The sequence below is a fragment of the Anser brachyrhynchus genome, assembly GCF_964034855.1.
Source record: "Anser brachyrhynchus genome assembly, chromosome: 1".
NCBI classification, from domain to species: domain Eukaryota; kingdom Metazoa; phylum Chordata; class Aves; order Anseriformes; family Anatidae; genus Anser; species Anser brachyrhynchus.
Window position 1 is genome coordinate 133795036 of NC_137694.1, and position 23593 is coordinate 133818628.

General features: G+C 38.8%; 1 protein-coding gene across 1 annotated transcript in view; it reads left to right on the forward strand.

Moving 5' to 3' along the window:
• Positions 1-13057: 13057 nt before the first annotated feature.
• The window catches only part of MID1 (midline 1), a 251404-nt gene continuing 240868 nt past the window's right edge, over positions 13058-23593 (forward strand). Inside the window, exon 1 of the mRNA XM_080593000.1 lies at positions 13058-13527. The gene's annotated coding sequence lies outside the window, so the exon portion shown is untranslated. The remainder of the gene's footprint in view (positions 13528-23593) is intronic.

A 23593-nucleotide genomic window follows, 5' to 3' on the forward strand; every position in this document is an offset into this window, starting at 1 on the left:
CCCTACAACCGTATCAGCTTTCGGTAGTTACCATGTCTCACAGATGGGCTTTACGTTATGGCCAGCTGGTCCATGGGGTAAGGCTTATTGCAAATACAACAGGAAATGAATGTCCCACTGTAAAGGGACTCAACAGAAGAAGACTCCAGTTTCTCAGAGAAGCAGCTGGAGAGCTGGTAAATCCCCAAAGTGGGGATATCCACAACACTCCTCCTGGGCAGGTGTTCCCAACACAAACAAGCCTGCCTCTACAACTGGCAGGGGGCTGTAATGACACTCGGCAGAGAAACCAGGTGGTGAATGCCCACGGGGTCTGCATCCCCCATGCCCCCCAGCAGCCAGGCTGGCATGCTCTCTTGTAGAGGGATGGGTTTGGCACCTTCATTAGCTACAGAAAAATAAAAATCTTTCTGCTCCTGTCTGGTTTTCAAGTATTTCTTGTGATTCTCCTTTTAGGATTTAGAACCTGTATTCTGGTCCAGGAAGCTGGTGTATATGTTACAAGTATGAAGGGAATAACATGGCAAACTCAATAAAATGCTCTTTTGCATTTTCAGTGTCCTCTGTGCTTTACTGGATCTGTCAGTCTCTCCAGAAGGAAACATAGCTGTAACTCAGGAAGGGTTTCAATTATCTTCTTGTTTGCTGGAAATAAAAAGAAACCTCAAGCTGACATGTCTCTTAAGAGGAATCCCAAGGGATACATACTTCATACCACAGAAACCAGAAAGAAAATAAATAAATAAATGAAGAGAAGAATTCCTAATCAGCTCCAAAGGCTTCACTGGCCAAACCAAAGTGGAACAGAACATTAGTAGCTTTGTTATCTATTTGCTAGCGTTTTACTGCAAGTGATGTCTAAAAACCTTAGTATTACACATGCTGGGGCATCTTACTGTTATGCTAATGAGCTGGCTTGGCATATTTTCAGGGGCCCAAGAAGGAATAGAAAACAGAAACCGCTACATTTAGAAACAGAGCTAGTAAATATATGTACAACCCGCTGCAAGAACCCATGGGCTTCAGAGGACTGTGAAGTGTGGATGGCATAGAGAGGTCACTGTTCAACACCTGAACAGTCTCCCCTGGGTTTCAACAGAAGTACATCTCACTGGCTGTCACAGTTACATGAGTAACTAAAGAATAGAGGGCTGTATGTGTATATAGCACTCTCCTTTTCCCTGCATGTTATAACCACCATCCTCTGAAAGTGGAGAAAGGAGTTCTCCCTTCTCCCAGCCTTCCTGAAGGCATTGCCCACAGTTAAACCTTGACCTTAAGCATTCCTAAAAAGCAGTCCTGTTACTTCCATACTATGAGAGCAAATATGACACAATGGGTTTATCCAAGCAACCATTTAATATGTACAGAACCCTTTTTGAGTAGACGAATATTGGAAGCAGTATTCAGGATATTCCAGATAACTTAGAAGGTAAGCCACTGAACAGTCTGTTGCTCTTGTGCAGACAGACTTTCCTCATTGATGTCCTTATGCATATGCTGTGAGCAGCAAAAAGTTCACCTTCTGATCCTGATTTTTTTGTTCATAGGGGGTATTTGTTTGTTTGTTTGTTTGTTTGTTTTTTGTTTTCCAGCTGTACAGGAGGCTATAATGTATAGTGGGCTGGATGTGCCACCTGAACGCTGCAGAGGTAAACCAAATGTCAGCAGTATCACTTTTCCAAAAGGCTCTGTAACCTGTCAACAAACAAACATCTGGGGTCACCCCAGCTACCAGCACTCCAGCTGGCCTTAGTGGTTGATTGATTGTTTCTGTTGCTGGTCAAACAGAAATACATTGCAGATATCTAATAAGATAAAGGTGTGGAGCTCTTGTATCAATAAGCAACTTAAGCCTGTATACATATCCCCACCTACCTACACTTGCATTTCCTTCTATAGGCACAAATATTTTGAAGGGATGGGTTCCTAGTAGGTTTCTCTGATGTAACTTGCCAGCAGCAGTATCTGTGGTTTAATTCTCTTGTTTAGCTTCTGAGGTATTTAATGCTAACATCTAATAATTGTCAAGCCCTGCATTTAGGTATTTCTAGGATCTTGCTAAGTTGTCCAGCCTGGCACTTTGTTTGTGATGCTTTGCCTCCTAGTCCTGTTGTTTCTTTCCCTTCCTTGGTGGTTTGGAAACAGAAATAGAAATACAAGAAGTGGCGCACACTTTCTGAAAGAAAATAAAGCTGCTGCAAAAGTCACTGTTAAGCCTTCAGTTCAAGAAGCTCTCAAATGTGGAAGGAGAGTCACTGGGGTTGCTCAGGAGAAAGCAGTGCAATGGGCCATCTATGTACTGCACGTTGCTTTCATAGTTGGTAACAGTGGAGTTATACTGGGAAAAGACTTGAAGAGGAGAAGGAAATTGGGAATTCCTTCTCAGGAGTCTGGGAAATGTTACAGACCTGGAGCACAGTTAACTCTGATGCAAAATTTACTCATGGGCTGGGTGCAGACTGGCACCCATTGTTTTTGAATAATCCTGACACAAAACCACATTTTCAAAAGTAGCTGAGTGACTTGGAGTCATGCTGATATTTAGTGTTCAGAAATCTGCTGTGAATTTTGTTGGACGTAGTCAAGTGTTCAAAGTTGTGTTGGATGGGGCTTTAGTAACCTGATCTAGTGAAAAATGTCGCTGCCTATAGCAAGGGAGTTAAAGGTCTCTTCCATCCCAGACACCCTTTTATGATTCTATGACTATACAGTTGCTCAAGTAAAACTGTTCAGCATGATTGGAGATTTAAGGGAGATGTCATACATGGAGTGTATTTATCTGAACTGGAACTCTGCTTGAACCAACTGTTAATACTGCAGACCTCATGAAATATAATTATTTTTATTATGTAAGTAATAGTGCTCAATAAATGTAGACAGCTAAAGATTTGTCTCCATGTTTGATTTAAAATACCATGTTTCCAGTGTTGGAGTATCATGAGACATTGCACTTGGATTGTTGATTTGCTGGGAATACACATTACTTCTTTATTCCTAAATGACATCAGATGGTAGTTTTACACATAAATGTGCCCTTTAGGTACTGATCTAGCATGTTTCTGCTTAGCTAGTTATAGATTATGAAGTCATAGCATCCTCTATTGCTACCCGTCCTATTTCAGACTTTCGGCACAGTATAAATGAAGAATTTCCTCCATTTTTTTTTTTTTTTTTTTTTTGCAAGTGCAAGTTGCCTTCAAGCACCTGCCTTCCAAATGGGAGGAGACAGGTCTTTGAAATATGGCTTCTACTTGCATGTCTCTTAATGTTAAAGAAGGGCATTTTATTTACTCATTGTCATTCTGTGGTCTGTTAACTGAATGATATTTTAACTTCTTCAACAGCATAAGTACTTATTTTATGCAAAACGAAATCAGTATTTAATAGTTTTATGTAAATACTGATGCTTCCTTTTGGGATACTTTTCAAGTAATAAAATTTCCTGTTGGATTTTTTTAAATCAATTTTGATGCCAAAGCATGCAGAAAACTTACATTTGGCTGCAGAAAGCTTATATTTGGCCACAGAGACTTGAAGGAAATAGGGCTTCATTTTTTTATTTTTATTTTTTTTCAGGGGTTGAAAGTTTCCTCCACTTTTTTGGCTTTGCTCACAGCAATTTCTAAGCATTTTACATTATTCAGGCACCTTTAGACTATAAAAAACACATACCTCTTTAAAACTCTTCTGTTTTCCCAAATCCATGAGCTCCCAAAGTAAACAAAATTGTTTTTTTCTTCTGTAAATATTCCATTTCTAACACTGTTTTAAACTGAAAACTCCCTTGGTGAAAAGAATATGGAACTACTGTCAGTTTTTAGAGATGGATGGTAGTCTTTGCAAATTCATGAAAATATGTGCTGCAGCATTTGCCATAAGAGGTTGAACAATTTTGTCCAATTCTTCCTTCAATTACATCCTCTATATTACTGGGAAAGAGTAATGAGAGGTGTTTAAGCAATAGAGGAAAAAGAGAAGAAATAAAAGTAAATGTTGTTGCCTGAATAATGAAACCCCAAGGACAGTGAGTACATTTTCCTACCTATAGATCAGATTACAGGCAGAAGAGTTTTCTCAATGGTTAGATTTAATTAAACCTCTTTCCTAAATTTTTCATGAATTGAGCATTTATTTCTGTCTCCGTGATTAACATGTGTTATACCATATGTTTGTGTAATATTCTGGAAGCTTTCTACCTGAGAAACATTTTTTGGTTGGTTGGTTGTTTTTTTTTGTTTTGTTTGTTTGTTTGTTTGTTTTTCATTTGAGCAGTTCTAATTCCTTTTTAAGTGAATCTAATGTGGAGCTGAATTACTATCACAGGTTTGCTGGTTTTCTACTTCTTAAATAAGAGCACAGTGTGGTTCATGAGGGACTACATGGAAAGAAAGGGAAAAGAGAAAGGGAAAGAGAAGAGAAAGGAGGAAATAATTATTTAGAATTTATTTAGAATTGTTCAGTTGGAAGGGACCTAGAAATACTGTCAAGTCCAATTACCTGACCCTTTCAGGGCTAACCAAAAGTTAAAGCATGAGGGCATTGTCCAAATGCCTCTTGAACACTGACAGGCATGGGGTATCAACCAGCTCTCTAGGAAACGAGTTCCAGTGTTTGCACACCCTCATGGTAAAGAAATTTCTCTTAATGCCTAGCCTGAAACTCCCCTGGTGAAGCTTTGTGCTCTTCCTGTGCCCTGCCATCGCTTCCCCAGGAGCCAGCACCTACCTCTGTATTTCCCCTCCTCAGGAGGCTGCAGAGAGCAATGAGGTCACTTCTGGGCCTCCTCTCCTCCAGACTGTGAAGCCCAAATGTCTTCAATCTCTCCTCACAGGACATGCCTTCCAGCCCTTCCACAGGGAACAAAGGGAAGGGAAGGGAAGGGAAGGGAAGGGAAGGGAAGGGAAGGGAAGGGAAGGGAAGGGAAGGGAAGGGAAGGGAAGGGAAGGGAAGGGAAGGGAAGGGAAGGGAAGGGAAGGGAAGGGAAGGGAAGGGAAGGGAAGGGAAGGGAAGGGAAGGGAAGGGAAGGGAAGGGAAGGGAAGGGAAGGGAAGGGAAGGGAAGGGAAGGGAAGGGAAAGGCTCAAATGGATTAAAAGGGTCATAACATTCCAGTAAGACAATAAAGAAACAGAAAAGGGCCAAAAAATAAGATAACCAACTACTGTCTCCATAGCAAATATTTACAAATACGCATATAGTTAGCCAAAATAACCAAGTAGCCAAACTTTCTTCTTAAAGGAATTTTGCCTGTAACAGCATCTCCTGATGGCTCGAGGGGTCCTGACAGTGAAGCTCACTGGTTACAGGTACAGGATATATGATGATTTGGTTCTGTTATTCCAGGGACAGAAGTGCTACTTTCCTACTGTTTGACCACTTTGCTCTTAATTCATGGTCCAGCCAAGGGTATGGAGGAATTTGTTCTCTCCTGAATGACATCAGCATACCTTAATGATCAGGATAAATGAATTTCTTGCAGTACTTACTAAGACAGTGCCCAATCCTATGGAAAAATGACTATCTGAAGGTGGGACTGAGCTGGTAGTGTGTCTGAGACAATGATCAATGTCCATTTTCCAGTCCCTGGGGAAAAAATAGACACCTAAAGGGCATAATTTCTAAAGCAGATACCCAAAGTAACTCAGCTGAACTGAGACCTTGAAGTGCATATTTTTCCTCCATTGAATACAGCATCCGTCTACACTGTTTAGCTCAGAAGTGGAGACAGCTGTATTGTGGATATGTGGAATCTGTTAAGATTTTTCCTATCTCAGGTGTCTGATTTACAGGAGACACTGCAGTGGGGCAATGTGGGACCCATGAATATGGAGCTGATTATTCTGCTACTTGCAACATAAGTATCTGAGAGTTGAATTGATAAGTGAGTTTAGACTTAATATCTCCCCACAAAATATTATACCAGGTGTTAAATGCTGCCTGAGATAGCAGAGAGTTTGGCAAGGTAGTGTTTTCCCCTTGCTTTAGGGTTGTGAGTAGGTCTGCAGATCCCTTGTGGGAAGTCCACAAGAGCAGCATCTGGAGCAACAGAGAGCAGAATGATGGTGAAAAGGCCTGGCATGATAAAATCTCCATCCTATTGTTTCTTGTGAATCTCCTGAAGTTGTCATTTCAATACATTTAAAAGCTACATCAGAGGAATGTTTATGGACAACTGTGGCAAAATCCTGTAAACACTTGGGAAGAAGGCTCAAATACCACTCAGCAGCTAGCCTTGGGTAGCAGGTGGCAATGGAAGAATGGGAGAGATGAATTTCCTTTAGAGTGCATGGAAATGATCTGGTGTTATCTACTGTATCCTGGTTTTAAGCTAGAATCCTTCACATACTGTTAAAATAATTTTCAGACACTTAGGGAGGAGAAACTATTTGAATATTTCTGACCACTCTCTACAATATGAAGTAAGTTAAAATAAGCTGAAATTAGGCTATTTACATAGTTAGAGAATCTAAAAATGCCTAAATCTTTGTAGGACTGGAACTTGCCTACAATTGCAAGCCAAATTTTATAAGGAGATTTTTCTATGTAAAGTACTAAAAAAGAATCAGGAGTATAGGCTGAAAGAACTTACCCACTCCAGCCTCTTACATATTTTACAGGTTTATCTGCTGCACTATTTTGAGTACATTATCTAATCTCCCTTTAAGTATTTCCTCTTGTGATATCTCAGGGATTCCCTTGGCAGACTGCTCTATTGATGAATAACTCTTATTTGGAGGTTTGTCCTCACATCTAATCTAAATTTGTTATGTTTCAGGTGAACATTCTCCATGGTCTACCATGAACAATTCTCTCCATTTCATTTTTTTTTTCTCTCAAAAACTCCCTAAAACTTCCAACTTTTTTGTTGTTTGTTTGTTTTGTTCAAACTAGATGTCCTTCACATCTTGTTCCTTGTATCTTGCAGCTTTCTTAATGCACTTCTTCTTTGACGCTGTCTCATCTTCACAATGTGAAGGTCAAAGAATATCCTAAGTGAAGCTTCAGCTGTTATGTGAATGCATAAGTTATTACCTCCTTACTCTTAAGTACAGTTCCTTTAATATGTGTTTTTTTTATATACCTGTAGTATTTCTGATTTTCATTTGTATGGACACAAAGTCTAAAATTGCATTATAACTAGTTGTTTTCCATAAGTTTTGGAACAAAATCAATTTACTGTGTACAGTAAGTAGTGACTGGGACAGATCACTTTTTATTAAAAACATTTGTTTTCACAATATATGCATTCCTGTTTAAGTCCTGCAGAATGATTTCCTCCCCCTCCCTGATCTGGGAACACCGTAACTGTTGATCAGCCCTTCAGCTTTTCCACATAACAAGGACCTATAAAGAAAAACTCTCACATTTTCCTTTTAATAGTCAGAACTCCCAGAATGTAAAACTTTGCCTGTCCTTTCCTTAAATTTTGATGTCTTTATGCATACAGTTAGGCTCAGAGTGTTTTTGCCTGAAGGTAGACCATGTAAAACTAAGGATCAAGCTAATTCTTATGTTCTACCAAGGAATAATGTTGTTTCAGTCAAAATAATCTGCATACTATCCATTTTAATAAACATTTTCTTATTTATATAACTTATTTTCGTATGCTCTTTGGCGAGCAGCCACCTCTCCTAGTTTAAGGAACCTAACTGAAGTGTTTAAGTCAGGTGTAGTCACTCTTCTGTGGTCAGTCCGGAGAGATGCACCTCTGTCAGCCAATCCACTTATCTACGGTATGAGACACTGTAGTGTTTCTCTTCCAGAAAATGCAGAAGAGCTTAGGCTGAATGGGCTCTAATTTTCAGTATTTCACTTCTTTCCCAGTCAGGGAAAATGAACTCACTGGGAAGAAATACAGTTGCCAAACTGTGACTCTTTCAGAAGTGCTAGGGAAGGTGTGTCAACAAGCTGTTTTATGTTGCCTTCCCGGCAAAAAAGGGAACACACAGTTCTGCTCCGTCCCTGCTCTGGATCAACTCTCTTGACTCATTTAGGATTTTCTAGTTTGGCCATTTTTTTCTGTCTTCTGCAGAAATGCATGGAATGCAATATAAAAATTCAACTAACAATGGCTGTTTTATTTACAGCGTCACCCTTCTCCTCCATGTAGCTCAATATCACGTTACTGATTTAGCTAATCTGATGGTCACATCAAATACTAATGACCATTTCTAGTAGCCCCATCATTAACACAGCATGCTGAATACAGAAGGTGATGAAGTTAAAGACATCTTGAAGGGACTTTAAAACAAGGCTTAAGGCACAGCTGGTCAGTATTAAGCATCACAGTGCTTATAATCGCTAATGTTGATGTTGACATGAAGGCAGTTTCTGCAATCTGGAGTCCTATGGCACTAAAAACTAAGTGTTTTCAAAATGCCCTTCTTAGTATAGGCATTCTGAGTATTCTTTCCCTGGATCCTAAGGACTTTCCACAGTTCTGAAAGCCTATTTAATTGTCTGATTTATTTTCCAAATGCCATTTTAATCCATCTCTAATCTCATTAATAGCAACATTGTAAATATTTCATTAACTTTTCCAGATAAGATGTTTAAACTCTTCAGGACCAAATAGCTTTTTGCTGGATCTTGCACTAATTGCTTCACCTAATAGCAACCTTGAGTTTTAAATGTATTTAATGGAAACATAAAACTCTTGTTTGGTGTAAGCATGTTACTGAAACCTGAAGAACACATGGTGCAAGGTTAAAGATAGTAACTTGTTGTATTACATAGCTTTTAATGATGAATTTTGAAACAGTGACAGGGAAGAAAGCTCAATTTTTTTCCCAAGGGTAAAAATAATACCCTTAGACATTAGCCTGTAACTTGTTTTGACATCTTTGTTCCTGTGTAAAGGTTAAGCAATATGGTCAAATTTTATAAGAAATGCTTTATTAGCGAAGTAACTTGCATTAAGGTTGTAAAATTGAACACCAGATCAGGAAATAATAAAAAGTAAAGGTTGTATCATAAAGTTAACTGATCCGTACAGCTAGTGTTCCCCTGATAAGGTACATGCTCAGCTGCCTGCAGTACGTGAAATTGTGAGTTACTGCTTCTGAGTACCTTAACCTTTTAGTTTCTTCTTTCTTGCATATTTTCATTTACGGCCTGAATGTTGAGTGAATATAGGTTCTTAGATTAATTTTATTTTGCATTTGTTGGAAGAAAAGAGTAGCATAAATTGACAGAAAAGCATATCAGAACCCTGTGCCTTCTTTTATCTGAGCATATAAATTATGTGCTGTGTCTACAGCTCTTGGTCCCAAGTTTGTTGCTAGCATGCCTGCTAATAGGGACTGACATGTTTTTGCCTGATGTCTGTGCATTCCCAGTTATAGTCATGGAACTAATGTCTGAGAGGTGTTATCAATGCTGTTTTAGACACAAATCCAAAATACAGCACTACCCAGGCCTCTATAATGACAGTTAACTCCATCCCAGCCAGACCCAGTACATTTCTACAGATTGCTCAGAGAAAGCTATACTCTACAGTAAAGTATCCTGTTTGTGGCTTTTTCAGTTATTAAATCAAAAGTCTGAGCACAATTCTTGTTAATGCATCTGTGCAGACTACCACATATCTCGCAATGCAAAGTTAGTAGTCTGTGTGTATAGAAGATTTTAAAGCCAGTGCAGAAATAACACTTGTGGACTTGGAAATAGTAATAACATATTCAGAGTTTTAGGTATTTAAGCTAACACACCTTTTGATATGGAAAGAGATGCAGCATGCTACTGTATATCTCTGGGGCACTTTGTATGTTAAATGGAGGCTGTTAGAACTGAATCTACCTTATGTGTAAGGTACTTACTGCTGCCATTCTAGCAAAGTATGTTGTGTGATTTGAGGACTGGGTAATGAAGCTGAGAATAAACAATGAACTATTGAAGGAGTGATCTCGTTGCAGTCCAAGAGAACAGAGCATGCATTGTGGGATGCTCAATGATGCACATCTCTAAGGGAAACTGAAGATGTAAAGAGGCAGATACCAAGATGAGGTAAGAAATCTTGTCAATATTAAAGTGAAAGGAAGTGTTGCCATTGAATTGAAGGAATCAGAACTTCAAGAATGCATTAACAGCTTAATTCTGGAAACTATGGGGCAACAATTTCTCAATGAAATTTGAGAAATCTCTATTACCCTACTTACCTGGCTAAATTTAGCCAGTTTATTGAGTTGCTCAAGTGTGGACAATTTCAGACTACAAAGAACTTCAGAAGGAAACCTTGTCCTTGAGTAAGAATCCAGTAAAAGGAGACTAAATCTTCAGTGTTACCATCCATAGCTTTTAATGGGAAAAAAAAAAAAAAAAGTCAAGGCAGATATTTAGACATACATGCAAGATTAGGGACTAGCATTGTTTAATAGGAAATTAATTTCTGGATGCATTGTACTTATCTATTCCATTCAACCAAAACTTGCCATGGAAATGTATACTAGATTTCCATTTCTGGTATAGCAATGTAAACAGTGACAGGACTGTGGATTTAACAAATGGGCAGAAATGGGAGAAGAAAAATCCATCAGTCTTTTAATAAGAAAGTATAAGAGGAAATATCTCTTACAAACCATCTTTTGAGATAAAGAAAAGATGGCTAGTGAGGCATGCAACTAGCAGTCATGAGCAGTACTCTGATCAGCCACAAGAACCTGTCTGGGACTGCTGCTCTACTGGACAAAGGTCGTTGGGCTAACAAATAGTTACTATCTAAAAGGCAGGAACTAAACTAACCTTAGTAAACCGTTTGTATAAATTGTGCACCGGAAACGAGCTAATGACACCCTGAATGAGAGCGATTATTTAAATGCTGATTTTTTGCCAAAAATAACATGGAACACTGTGACACAGAAAATAACATAGTCATAACTTGCATTCATTTCTACTGAATCTTTTAATGCCTAACATTAAAAATAATATATTTTAGATATCTGCTTAGAGATTTTCCAACATACCCAGACTGAATGCAGGCTCAGAACTACTAAAGCTCTTTCTGAAGAACAGAAGAGATTGGTTACAGGGTAATTAACATTATCTTGGCATCATTTGCAGATAATGCACGTGCGACAGCCAAGTAAATGAAAGTAATAAGCCTAGGCTTATTACCCTCAGCTTCAGGAATTAACTGGATTGCTTTCATTTGAGAAAAAAACATATTTTACTACATATTTTAAATAAAGGGAAGGAATTCTCTCCTACACAGGTAGCATATGTAGGACTTGAGGAAATTTCTCATGTTTTTACCAGTGCTCTGATGAATTCATAGTTTGAGGGTCAGTAGGTAAAGCATGAGGATTCATGCCTGGCTATAAGACCCCAAATCCTATGACTGATTCACAACATGATGTTTGGGTCAGGGATGGAGGTAAAGGAGGATGTAAGGTGCAGAATATGACAGCTAGTTGAGATTTTGGCTGGGAAAATAAAATAGTTATACAAGCATTGAAGAAATGGTAGGAAAATCCTTAACTGAGGGAGTGTTTTGTGGGCTCTGAGTTGGCTAACATAAAGAGGGCTAACCTAAAGATAGATGTCAGCCATACTTGAAGTAACAACTATTCTGGCATAACAGCCCTTTTAACCTTCCTTTGTTGTTTAGTTTTGGGAATCTGATGGATTTTAATTGCTTGCTTCATGTGAAAAACTGATACTCAGTCAGGAACTGGTCACAAGCTCACTGGTATTAAGGGAATATAAGGCTGTGCAGACCAGCTTTGCAGTAACTTGGCAAGGCTGACATACTCTTACACTGTGAAGCCACAAGTGAGTTACATGTCCTGAAAGAGTCCCATGAAGACAGTTACACCATGCCCCTGGCCACATATGCCTGATTCCCTATACACTGTACAGAGAGACTATTTTAGACATATTTATTGAGTCTTACAGCTTTTATTGGTATTGTTTCTCATTTTTCTCCACTTATAAGCCAAGCTCCTGCAGTATCAAAAGGTTGAATGTTTATGCCTCGGGGAAGAGCAAAATTATAATGAAAGAAGTATTGAAACCATTAGGAATGGTCATTAGGAATAGCTTTTCTGTGCAGTATATTATTTGATGATCTTTAAGACATATATTACATGGGGATAAGAAAAGTTCTAGTCCTCTGGGTAATGGTAATTCCCAGCTTTTGGGTGGTACTCTCTGGTTTCTAAATGTCCATAGGTCACCAGGAAGCAGAATTTGTGTCTCTTGTCTGTCTTGAGTTATAGGTAATACATCTGGAGGAAAGAGGAAAGAATGAAAAAAAAATGTCTTGGAGTTCAATGTACTTTTTTTGTTTTTTAAACACCAGCCTTTCATCATTTGATCAAATCTTTTAACCCTTCTCATTGTCACTGATTTCTTGTTTTCATTTCATCCATCATTTGTTTTATTTGTTCTGTTTTTTTTCTCTTCCATTATGCTTTTTGTCATCTGTCTCCCCCTACATATTGTCAGCGTTGTAGCTTATAGAAGGAGGGCCATAATAAATAGGTGAATTCTGACTGAATATAATAAAGGAAAGGGAAGCATATGGCATGATTTTCCCTGTGATTAATTAATTATGTGTTGAGGTTCTTCAAACCATTGAAGTTGCTCTTGCAGAAGGGGTTTAGTGAGTAGTGGGTGGGCAAGAGGAGTCAAGAATATCTGAAATACGTGTGTCACCACTCTGCAGAGTGCAGTGTATTATTGTTCTAGTTACCCAGTCTATCTCTGTATTTTTTTTGTTTAGGTAAGGGTGTGTCTGTTAATATATCACAATCACACCTCTCTGACAAAGACAGATCTATCACCAGAAGCTTAGCTATTACATTGTATAGAAAAGGAAGTGGAAAACAGTAAAACAAGCTTTTCTTACATGGCTTTTTTCCATTAACAGCAGTATTGCAATCCTCATTTCCTAACTTTTTCACATACCATTTGATATATGGCAGTCTTTCTGTGAAAACTCTGATAGGATCAGAATTATTTTGGTGCTATCGGAGTGCGCGTGCTCATGCCTTTATCACCTTGTGTGCTTTTCTTGGAGTAAAATATAGGTTAAGGGAGGGTATTCTGTAAAAATATCAAGTGTTTTATGCAATACTAACATAGCACTTGGTATTAGTGGAGCTGTTAGAAATGGAATAGCTTGAGAGGTGTTAAACCGCGTTGCAACAAAACCCTTCTCCCCTCCGAAGCCACTTCAGCGCTACGCCAGCAAACTTCAGGCGGGCAGGCAGCCCCATTTGGTATCTGTGGAGTTAACCAAGTTAAGCTCGCTCCCGGTTAGCCTCTTTCACCAGGAATGCAATTAGCGTTCACCTATATAAGGAAACCTGCCCGGCGGCGCGGAGCTGGGGCTGGGGCTGGGGCTAGCGGCGGTGCGGGGCTGGACAGGGCACGGCGCGGAGCCGCGCAGCAGCACAAGCAGCAGGAGCAACAGCAGCCCAGCCCAGCCCAGCCCAGCCCAGCGCCCGGCTGGGAAGGACTATCCCCGCTTTCTTCAACTTCAGGCCGAGGAGAAAACTGTCTGGGGGTTAAAAATGGAGAAGCAGGTATGGTGACGCGGAGCCTTGCGGCTGCAGGGTGACGGGGTGAAATGCGGGGAGGCGCGGGGCGCTGCTTGTGAGGCTTGGTCCTACAGCTGCTCTTCCCTCCTAAAATGGCTTGCGATTTTATACGGGCTGGGAAGCAAAAGTGCGCTTCTTGTGTGCAGCAACAATTACTTTAGCTTTTCTGGCTGTTCCATGTGCTTCTGATTCTCATACACCTTCTTTTTGCTCAGGAGATTATCAAACTTTCTTATCTCTGATGGAATACAGACGTGAGTTGGGACTGGAAATAGGGCTGAGATGCTTTGCTTAACTCCTCGAATCTCTGCAAATGCAGAATTTTATGATCCTGTCCTGTCTGGAAAAGAGGTCCTTGATTTTGTGGTTTAAAATGTGCACTTTGTACAAGGCACTCTCTTCAGCATTCCCAGAGTTTTGGTGTACTTTATTTTGTTGTGTATGAATGCAGCTCAGTCAGCATAGCTGGAATGCATTTGTGGGAATACAGGGAGTTCCTGCAGCAATAAAGATTTTTCAGTGAGTTAAAAAATAAGCTGCAGGTACTGTTTAAGAAGTGTAAGCAAAACTTGTTCTTCTACAACTGGGATTACCCCAGGTTCAAAACAAGCTTTTGTGTTGCTTAGGAAATATTTACATATTCTGATAACCTTTACAACAGCCTCTGTGTAAAATATTGGCAGAGAGAGAGACAACAATCTGTTCCTTGTAGATTTTGGCCAGGACATAATGAAAATTCAAGTTGAAAACTTACTTCCAACAGCTTTCTAGCTGGAAGAAAACTGTTGTGCTGTCCATCAGGACAGTTGCTGTTAAGCATCAGCATGTTAATTGTGGAAGTTTCTTCAAGTTTTATGCAGTTATGGTATAAAAGATAGGAATGAAATAATACTTTGAGCTTTCTGAGAAGTGCCTTCTAAGAAAAACTGCAAAAAACTATTCAGAAACAGGTGGCATTTATTTTCAGAATGGTTGCTTTTCTGACCCTTTGCAACTGGTAGACATAAGATTGCTTTACACTAATTTTCATTGTTAATCATATTTATGTGGGCATGTGCACGTGAATGCGCTAGTTATGGGAGTTACAGACACATTTTTGCTGGGAGACAAAGTGGGAAAGTAAAGTACAGTCCTATGCCTACGGGCTGAGAAGCTTTCAATGAAGATTATGTAAAAACCCTCTTCCTTCTAAATATTTCACATTTTTATGAATGAATGCCTGCTTAGAGTTAGTAATATGATATTACCTGGCTAAAATTAATTGAGACTAACTGTCAGGTTTAAAATTCACTTGTGTTGATATAGGTCCTCATTCATTTATATGTAAGACATTTCCAAACTCCTGACTTTCAATGTTTAGCTAAGTATTAATGGCAAAGACATAATAATAACCATGACAGTACCATGACAGTCCAGCAAGGAATTTTATGGCAGCTTCAACATTGCAAAGAAGGTAGGTAGCATGTTCCTAAATGCTGCTTCAGCACTACAGCTAATGGGTTCATTGCCATGAAACATCTTTGGTCTTGGTGGAAAACACCACAGCAAACAAAACAATGTAGGACAGATGGACTAGAACTGTAAATTTAACTTGTTTAACTTCTCATCATGGTGGTTTCCAGTCCACTTTGCATATAACCTTTATTATTGTGAATTGAGTGGGAGCACAGAGGAAAGATTTTAACAGGGATGTTAGTAATTGAAGTGTGAATTTAAAGGACAGAAGACGACACTGGACCAACATACTATTAAATCAGCTTTCTTGTAGTCTATCCAGTAAATTACATTGCCCTGTCAGTTTAGTGTCTAGCTATTCCACAATCATTAATGGTCTTTTGGCTTCACCACACAAAGTGAGATAGAACCCTGGTTCAAAGTCTATGTGGTATCTTTTGGGCTGGCATGAGCTTACTCTTCCCTAAGATCTGAGCAGCCACCTAGGCTGCAGACTGCCCCTAGATGAGTTTTCTGACTGTGGCTCTTCCAGGGAGACAAAGAAGCACTGTGGGGTCTCATCCCCTCAAGCCACAATGTGTGCCTTGTGCCTTCCTCTGCCTCCCACAGGATGTGTAATGCACCAGGACATGCCTAACACCAGTGTCTACACTGTTTTTTAACTCTGCTTGGTGCTGTGCCCATGATGTTGCATGAGTTTTCATTGACTTGGATGCACTAAAAAGCAAGTTCTTCTCTGACTAGGATATATGTATGGAAGATATATCCCAGGAAAACTATCCTTGTTTACAGTGAGAAAAGAATTGCAAAGTAGATGAAGCAATTTAAAGTACAGGGTAGACCTTGAGTATTATCTCAAATCCCAGCAAAATCCCATCCAACTGTGGCTGGGTTATAGAATGACCCTTCTCTTTTGTGAGCTCCTGCAGACCAACCTCCTGCCCTACTCATTGGTCTCCAATCCATGTTAATGTGTGATGTGTTGCATTCAATGATTAAAACAAGAGCTAGCATTCATTGTAACATAGTTTAAGGATTAATTCTTCATTCAATCAGTGATTCCTTGATACCAGTTTTAATAGCAGATCCATGTTCAGGGTGTACAATGGTAAGGTATTGGACTATATAGTTTGGAAATGAACAATCTAAACCTAGGCAAAAGTGCAGCAAGTCTGTGCATATGTCTATGGTACCATCTTTAATTGTGTAACAGAAACAAGACTGAAGTGAAACAGAAATATTTGAATTTGACAATCCGGAGTTTAATGCATGACTCAATTGGTATTTCTGTTTGTATGCCAAAGGTGAGAAGCACCAGATTATTTACGGGTATGACAAAAGTTTTGATTACTTGGACCAAAAATATTTTTTGCCTCTCTGTCTTACCGATGAGTTCCTGGTGGTTTAAATTCATGAGAAGTTTCACTCATTTGTTGCTTTTAAAACAGCAACTGCTTGATGTATTTAGCTTTTATTGCCATGTTTTTTTGTTTAGAAATGAAAGGCCGTAACAAATGGTTTAAATGTTTTTCACATTTAGTAACCTGTTCATCCTACAAACAGAAAATTTGTTTGTATGCTTTCTAGACTTAAATTAAACCATCACTGCATGTATATGTATGTATTTTTTTTCTTTCTGATTTGCATGCAATTTGAAACTGAGTAGTCCTACACGTTGGCAAGAGAAGCTGGGCACAGCATTTTTTTTCCTGTTATCACTTTTTCAATAAAAAGAAACACTGACTTTCAAAGGTGTAAATGGAGAGCTTGAAATAATAAATGACCATGCTGTACTAGTTGTGTGCTCCCTTTAGGGTTTTGTTAAAGGTTTTACCATTCCATTATGTTATCATTTTGTAGTGTAAGCATTTTATGTGGCATGTGTGATTTCATTGCCCTAAAGTGACCTTGGGAAATTCCTTATTTCCCCTGAAGCACATGCCTAATTGAAAATTGCCATCCGCAGTTGCAGAGCTCTAAAGAAGGAATCTGGGAATAATGCAAGGGGGAGATGGGCATCCAGAGTGTGACTGGGGTGAGAGCTTCTCTTCTGCAGTGTTCATTGTACTGCATAAGCTTAAATCTTTGCTTTGAGGACCAATGATAAGGAAGCACAGCAAAGACATCTTAACGTCTGCCCAGTTCATCTGCCTGACGTTGCTATCCAGAGATCACATGGTCTACAAGAGGTGTGTTTGATTTCTTATTTATTTTTTTTTTACAACTGTCTTTCTATTGTTCCAGCCATTGGTAAATGTATCTGGCATTTAAAGTTAAAAATATCATTGCAAATCTGAACTGCATTTTCTAGTCCAGCTGCTGTCCTCATTCCCCAGAGCCCTGCTTGCCTCTGCTGAGCCACTGAGTTGGAGGATAAAGTTATGATGACCACAGTATTCAACCACAACATAAACTAAGACATAGCATTCCCTGCTAGAACCCTCTAGCCTAGCCTTGCATGGCAGCTCCTGTGAGCATGTGTGCTTGGGAGCCATGCAAATGAAGGAGGCAAAAAAGCTGGGCAGTGTAAAGCTGAGGAGTGGTACTTTGTCAGATCAGAGGACATTAAGCTGTGCCCTGAATTTAAAAAAATGAAGTCTGCATCATCTATATATTTATTCACTAATGTGTAATGTAATTGTTTAGGGAAGGAAAAAATTGAAGTATTTTAATTAAAACTGGATGAGAATCATAAAGCACGAAAAATCTGTGATAAAGATGTTGAACTGCAGTTCTATCATGCCTTCTTGTATGTTTATTCAGTCTGAAAAGTTCAGAAAACTACTGGGCTGAGGATTAAACTTGCAAATTCTCCAGTCTTGTGTTATCTCAAAAATAGCCTGCTTTCTGCAGGCTTATGATTCAATTTTTATTTTTTGTTTGCTTGTCTTTGTGTTAAATCCAAGTTATACTTCAGAACTATTGATCAAAATTAAAGTATTGGAATACACACTACTTTGAAACTCATACAGGAAAGTATTGAAAATATGCAACTTGTTTTAGTATTTAAGTTTACCAGCTTCTTAGAAAATATTTCCTTGCTTTTTTCATTAAAAATATAATATTAAATCTATTTTTTGATGCTATAACAGATAACTAGCATGTGTTGTAGCAAGTAAGGGAATGCATGAACAGTTGGCATATTTTTTGATTCTATTTTAATATTATTTTCTTAAGTGTTCAGCAAGATATTTAAGAACATAGTTGAGGCCGGAAGTCTGTACATAAACAGATGCATGTTTCCCTACATATCTATATCTGGGATCTTAGTACCTGTTCTAATTCACATGTTGCTAAATTCTCTGCTCAATTTTAGTTAAAAAAAAAAAAGTTATCATGTGATGCTTTGCAAAGAACAAATAGCAAACTGCTATTTGCTTTTAGCTACATCAGTCAATATTTGTAGCATTTTTCTTGAACAAATCAACATTTTTCTTTTTAACAGTTTTTGTAAAACTCCTCTGAGGGGTGGATGTTCATTTTCACTTTTTTTTCCCTCTGGTAGTTTCACTCAATGGCAGTTTTGCCATTGGTTCTCTAGATGTCAGATTTAGGGAAATATCAGAAAGTAGTTTCCTTTGTTACATATGATTATATGAAGTCGTACATAACTTCAGGTTCTTCTGAGATTTTAGTGAAGTTCACATTCAGTGGTATGAACGAAATGACATTTTTGACACCTCGTGCATAGTTCCAGCCATTCCAACAGGCTGAGAACAGCATTGTTCGTAATGCACTGGATTACAGAGCCAATAGGGTGTCAGCCCATAAGTCATGACTTGTCCACTGTGCTCTTCCAGCAATGCATGTGCTCCTGCTGTTGTTTCCAATATTTGTTTTGTAGCTACCCAGCCTGGAAAATTCCATAAAACCTCAGATCAGGCCTCCTGAGGTGGATTTTTTGGGGCACGTTTAATTTCACTACGTATGAAACAACAGTAGTGTTGCTGCTATGTTAATGCTGTAAAACAAGCAATGGTTTTACTACATTTCATATCTTTGTCTTGTTCGCAAGAAATTCCACACCGTTTTAGCTGAGGAGTTTAGGTATTAGCAGTTAATTACGAATTCTTACCTTAAGGATGGCAGCATGCCACAAAGTGGTTTGGGATATCCTATTGGTTGTTCATTCAAAGTTATGCAGCTGTGCTTAACACTCCAGCGGGCAATTCTGGATACGTTGTGTTTTGCCTTTGATATGTTGCCATACCACCACCATTAGCACAGTGCTTAGACTGCAAACATCTGTTTGCTTTTATTGCACATGTGTTGCTTAAGATGTTCTGTTTTTACATGATGTAAATCACTGGACTCAACCAGCATTGCATTTGTTTACCAAATAAACCTTAAATTTTGTCAGTAAAATATGTCATATGGGATAACATATATGACATGCAGAAAAAAACCTGTCAAGTTCATGTCTGTTGTCACCAATATTTCCAACCATTCCAACAATTCACCAATAGTGTTGCAGTTTTTTTAACTGCATGAAAAGAGACATGTAAATGTCAATACAGAAGTAAAGATTGCAGTGAGATGGGCATGAAACCACACACCAGACAACAGTGATGGGCATAGAGAAATGAACCAGACATTGGAAAACAGAATTAGATGAAATCTGCATATGCTTCATTCCAGAATCTCACCATATTCATAGCACAAAACAGAACAAACACTTAAAAGAGAAGCCAAATACATGCTGATATAGGGCAGCCTATGGTGCCCTCTTGAATGGAAAGGTTACCTGGGTTTTGAAGTTTAGCTGTTGATCTCTGCAACTGTTCAGCAATACCTTGTTGGTACACTGGTGCTTCAGACACATCTTGGTTCTAATGCGCACCACTGAAGACTTCTAGAATGCACAACAGGATTTTTTTGGTTTAGACTAATGAAAATGAACTCAGTGAAATGACTTACAGTTGTTAGCTTGATCTTAATTTTAGAGGTTAACCTAATGTGCCTTGAAGGTTTTAGTTCTTATGTTTCTGTCCCCTTAAGAGATGAATTTGAATGTTTTGTCTATGTCACATGAGAACTAGAGAAACAAAACACAAGGAGAAAATGGAAGATTACAGCTGAGTAGAACCATCAGCTGAAAAGTCCTTTATTCACCACAGACAACTTAAAGTTTTTGTGTGTGCAGAATTGCTGCATATGAAAAAAATAAAAAAATGTTTTCTATTCAGAATCAATTTAGGAAACTGAAAAGTTTAATTGATGGAGTTGGTATCATGTGCAATGTTCCCAGTGCATCATCTAGGCTGAGAGAGCTAGAACTAAATTCAAAAGTAGTCTGAGCAGCTGGCAAGCTGGTCAGAAATCAAGATAAAATGAATCAAAAGAAGCACAAGTCACTACAGTCAGGGATGAAAATATAATTCAATGATAGAAAGTGGGGAATCGTTCAGTCAGAAGCATCTGTGGGCTATTGCAAATTAGAAAATGAATGCAAGTCACCAATGTGACAAAATGTTGAAACGTGAATGTCATTCTGGGACTCATTACTGAAGGTATTGTATACAAGAGGATGACAGCTAATTATTTTGTCCTGTTCCACTGTGATAAGCTCCTAGACTGAATTCTTTTTCCAGTTTTATACATGATAAAGACATATACAGACAAGCTGGAGAATGTGTAATAGAAAGCAATTGAAAAATTTTAACACGAAAACCTGACCAAGACTGCATGAACTGAGTATGTTTTAGGTAAAACCTGGATTCCCAGAGTGTCCTATACAAGATCTCTTGAGAACACTGCCTTCAGCTGAAGGACTAAAGAGCAGCTGAGCTCTTCCTGCTACTCCAGCAGATGACTGTTGCCTGCTCCTGTCTTCATGTGAGGGCAAAGAGTGAACCTGGAAGTACATGCTTGGGAGCCAGATGGAGCTGGGGATGTTCTGATCTCCACCTTAGGCCTCCAGTTCCTGTTCTCTAACCAGCTGGTGGTAGATCAGCAGAGGAAGACTCCTGGGTGCCTCCCTTATCTTAGGGATGAACAGGCTTAGCCTCAGACTGGTGTTATATCTACAGTGTACAAGACAGTGGAGTGAAATGATGCCATGTTCCCTTCACTCTTTCTTATGTTATAGTCTCATTACTTTGGAATTTGGGATGTTCGAATAGTTACTTTGCTTTTAGCTTCCACATGGTTATTAGTCTTAAGTGTTATAGCCAAGAAACCTATTTTAACACTGGCATTAAGAAACAGCAAATACAGAGATAACATGAACAAATGAAAAACCTAATAAAATCATGCCAAAAGTAAGTGGGACTGGTTACACATGTGAAACCATTGCTATTTAGTCTACAAAATGCATACCTTTTCCTCTTATTACAGCATTACATAACCTATACAATAAAAACCAGAACAATACAGTCTCTGTAGATGTAAAGCAAGCAAGAATACAACTACTGCAAATAAATGCAGGGAAGCTTAAAAAAAACCAAACAAACAAAAAAACAGCTTATATTGCTTATGTTAGTAGTGGAGTGGAGATTGTTCTCCCAAGCACTGTATCTAAGTAGAAGGTATGCCTGAGAGTTGCATGACAAAGTTCTCCTTGGACAGCACAGTGGAGTGTTTGTGTTGTTGTGTAGAATGTGTTATTGATGTGCTATGGGCAAAAAAATTAGTACATCTCCCATGTGCTGAGTCGTTTATTATTGTCAATCGATGTTGTACACCGTAGCCCAATATCCATTAAGCTCACCATGAGAATACAAGGCAAAGCATTTGATCAATCAGGTTCCAAATTAAAGTTGATGATCCAAGAGAAGGAGAATGTAAAAATAGAAGAAGATAAACATGGAAATGGAACTGAGATTGATTTCTTCTGCTTGATACTTTCCATAACCTCATTGTCATGAGTCAGCATTTCTGAGTCAGTCATTTCAAGAGGTTGGCTAAACTGAAATCCTAAATGGTTATTGTGTCTGAGACACACAATGGCAAAACCTGAAGTGTTTATGTTCCTAAAATTAAGTCACACATTGTCAATTATAAAAGATGGATTTATAAAAGAGTTGTTATGGGAACCTTTTCTATAACTATATTTTTATTAGCAGAAAATTTCTTCAATATCACAAGCATCCACTTGAACCTGTCTGTGTCTTCACTTGTCTATGAATGGACTAGTTTGCTCTAATGGGATGGTGGGGGCAGGGGTAGGGAGCAAACAGGTTGCAGCAAGGACATATAGTAGCAAAAGAAACTGCTTTCTACTGCAGTGTTCAGTCATTCATGTGTTCAAGGAACAGGTATAGAAGACAGAGGCTGAATAAGCTCCTCTCCTTCCTACTGCAGCCAGGGGGCTGTTTGTCAAAACCACTTTTCTGACCAATATTTAGCCTAAGCATTGAGGCAGCCACCATGAATTTTCAGTTTTCTAGGTGAGACCATATAGTTTCATGACTAGGTCCTCCATCTTGCAAGAGGGATCCCATAACACATGTTGCTGTTGGAGTTACTGTTTTCTTCCACAGTGATCTCTGACTTAATCCAATCCTTATTCTGAGCACAGGGGAAGGGAATGTTGTCTCAGACAACCAGTGTGTAGCTGTTAGAAAATACTCGTTTAGTGATGGCAATCATTACTATGATTTTTAATTACTGTCCTTTGGGACTGGAGCATATTACATTTTGTATTCATAGGCAACATCACTATCTGACTCTCATTTCTGAGGTTTAGAGTTCTGCATCTAAAAATATTTTGCAAAAATTAAATTGAACCAGACTACTAAAATATTCAGTAATTGTAGGCAACTGTATAGCCATATGTCTATTCCAAAACAGCTTTTAACATTTTGCCTAGAGAAAAATCCTCTTTAAAGTGCTTGGACAAGTTAAAGCTAAAGCTAAAACTTGTTTGAAAGATGACATTCTTCTAAGCAAGGTTCAGTAATTCTCCTAGATCAGGACCATGTCAGTAGTTTCTCACGTTTTCATATACTAAAGATAGATGTCAAAGTAAAATCCAATATGACAAAAATCTCCTGTCCAATAATATGCAGATATGGTACTAATTCAACAGAAAGCAACCTGTATCTTTCAGTGAGCTAGAACTTAATGTTTTTTTCCACTGAAGCGATTAAAGGCTAGATTGAGAAAGATGGGTGTTATGAGTAAGGTTCTGCAGTGTTTGACTTTTAAGTGTGTGAAGTGATGTGCCTTTCCTAATTAGTACCTCAGAACAAGACTTATAATACAGAGGATAATGAGCTGCCAGAAGAAATGCCTTCCCTTCTGTGGAGTTCAGAGAAAGCTTTGTATAGCGATGGTGGATAGCTTCATCTGCCTCGGATGTTCTTCCAAGGGTAGTTGCTAACAACTGTTCTCCCAAGGGCTGGGCAGAGCTCACTGTTTTTTAATCATAGCTAGACATACTTTTGGTTTGGTCTACCTTTTATATGACAGACTATCTTGCCCTGGAAATGCAAGATGTGTGCTGAAGACTTTTCCCTGACTGAGAGGAGGTTCCAGGGTGTGTTCAGTATTGCCTGGAAAGGCAGTGCTATGGCCAAGAGGTGGCATATCTGTGTCGATACAAACTTATTTCCTCCTGTAACAACTGGGCCACTGAGGGGAAAAATCATGTAAA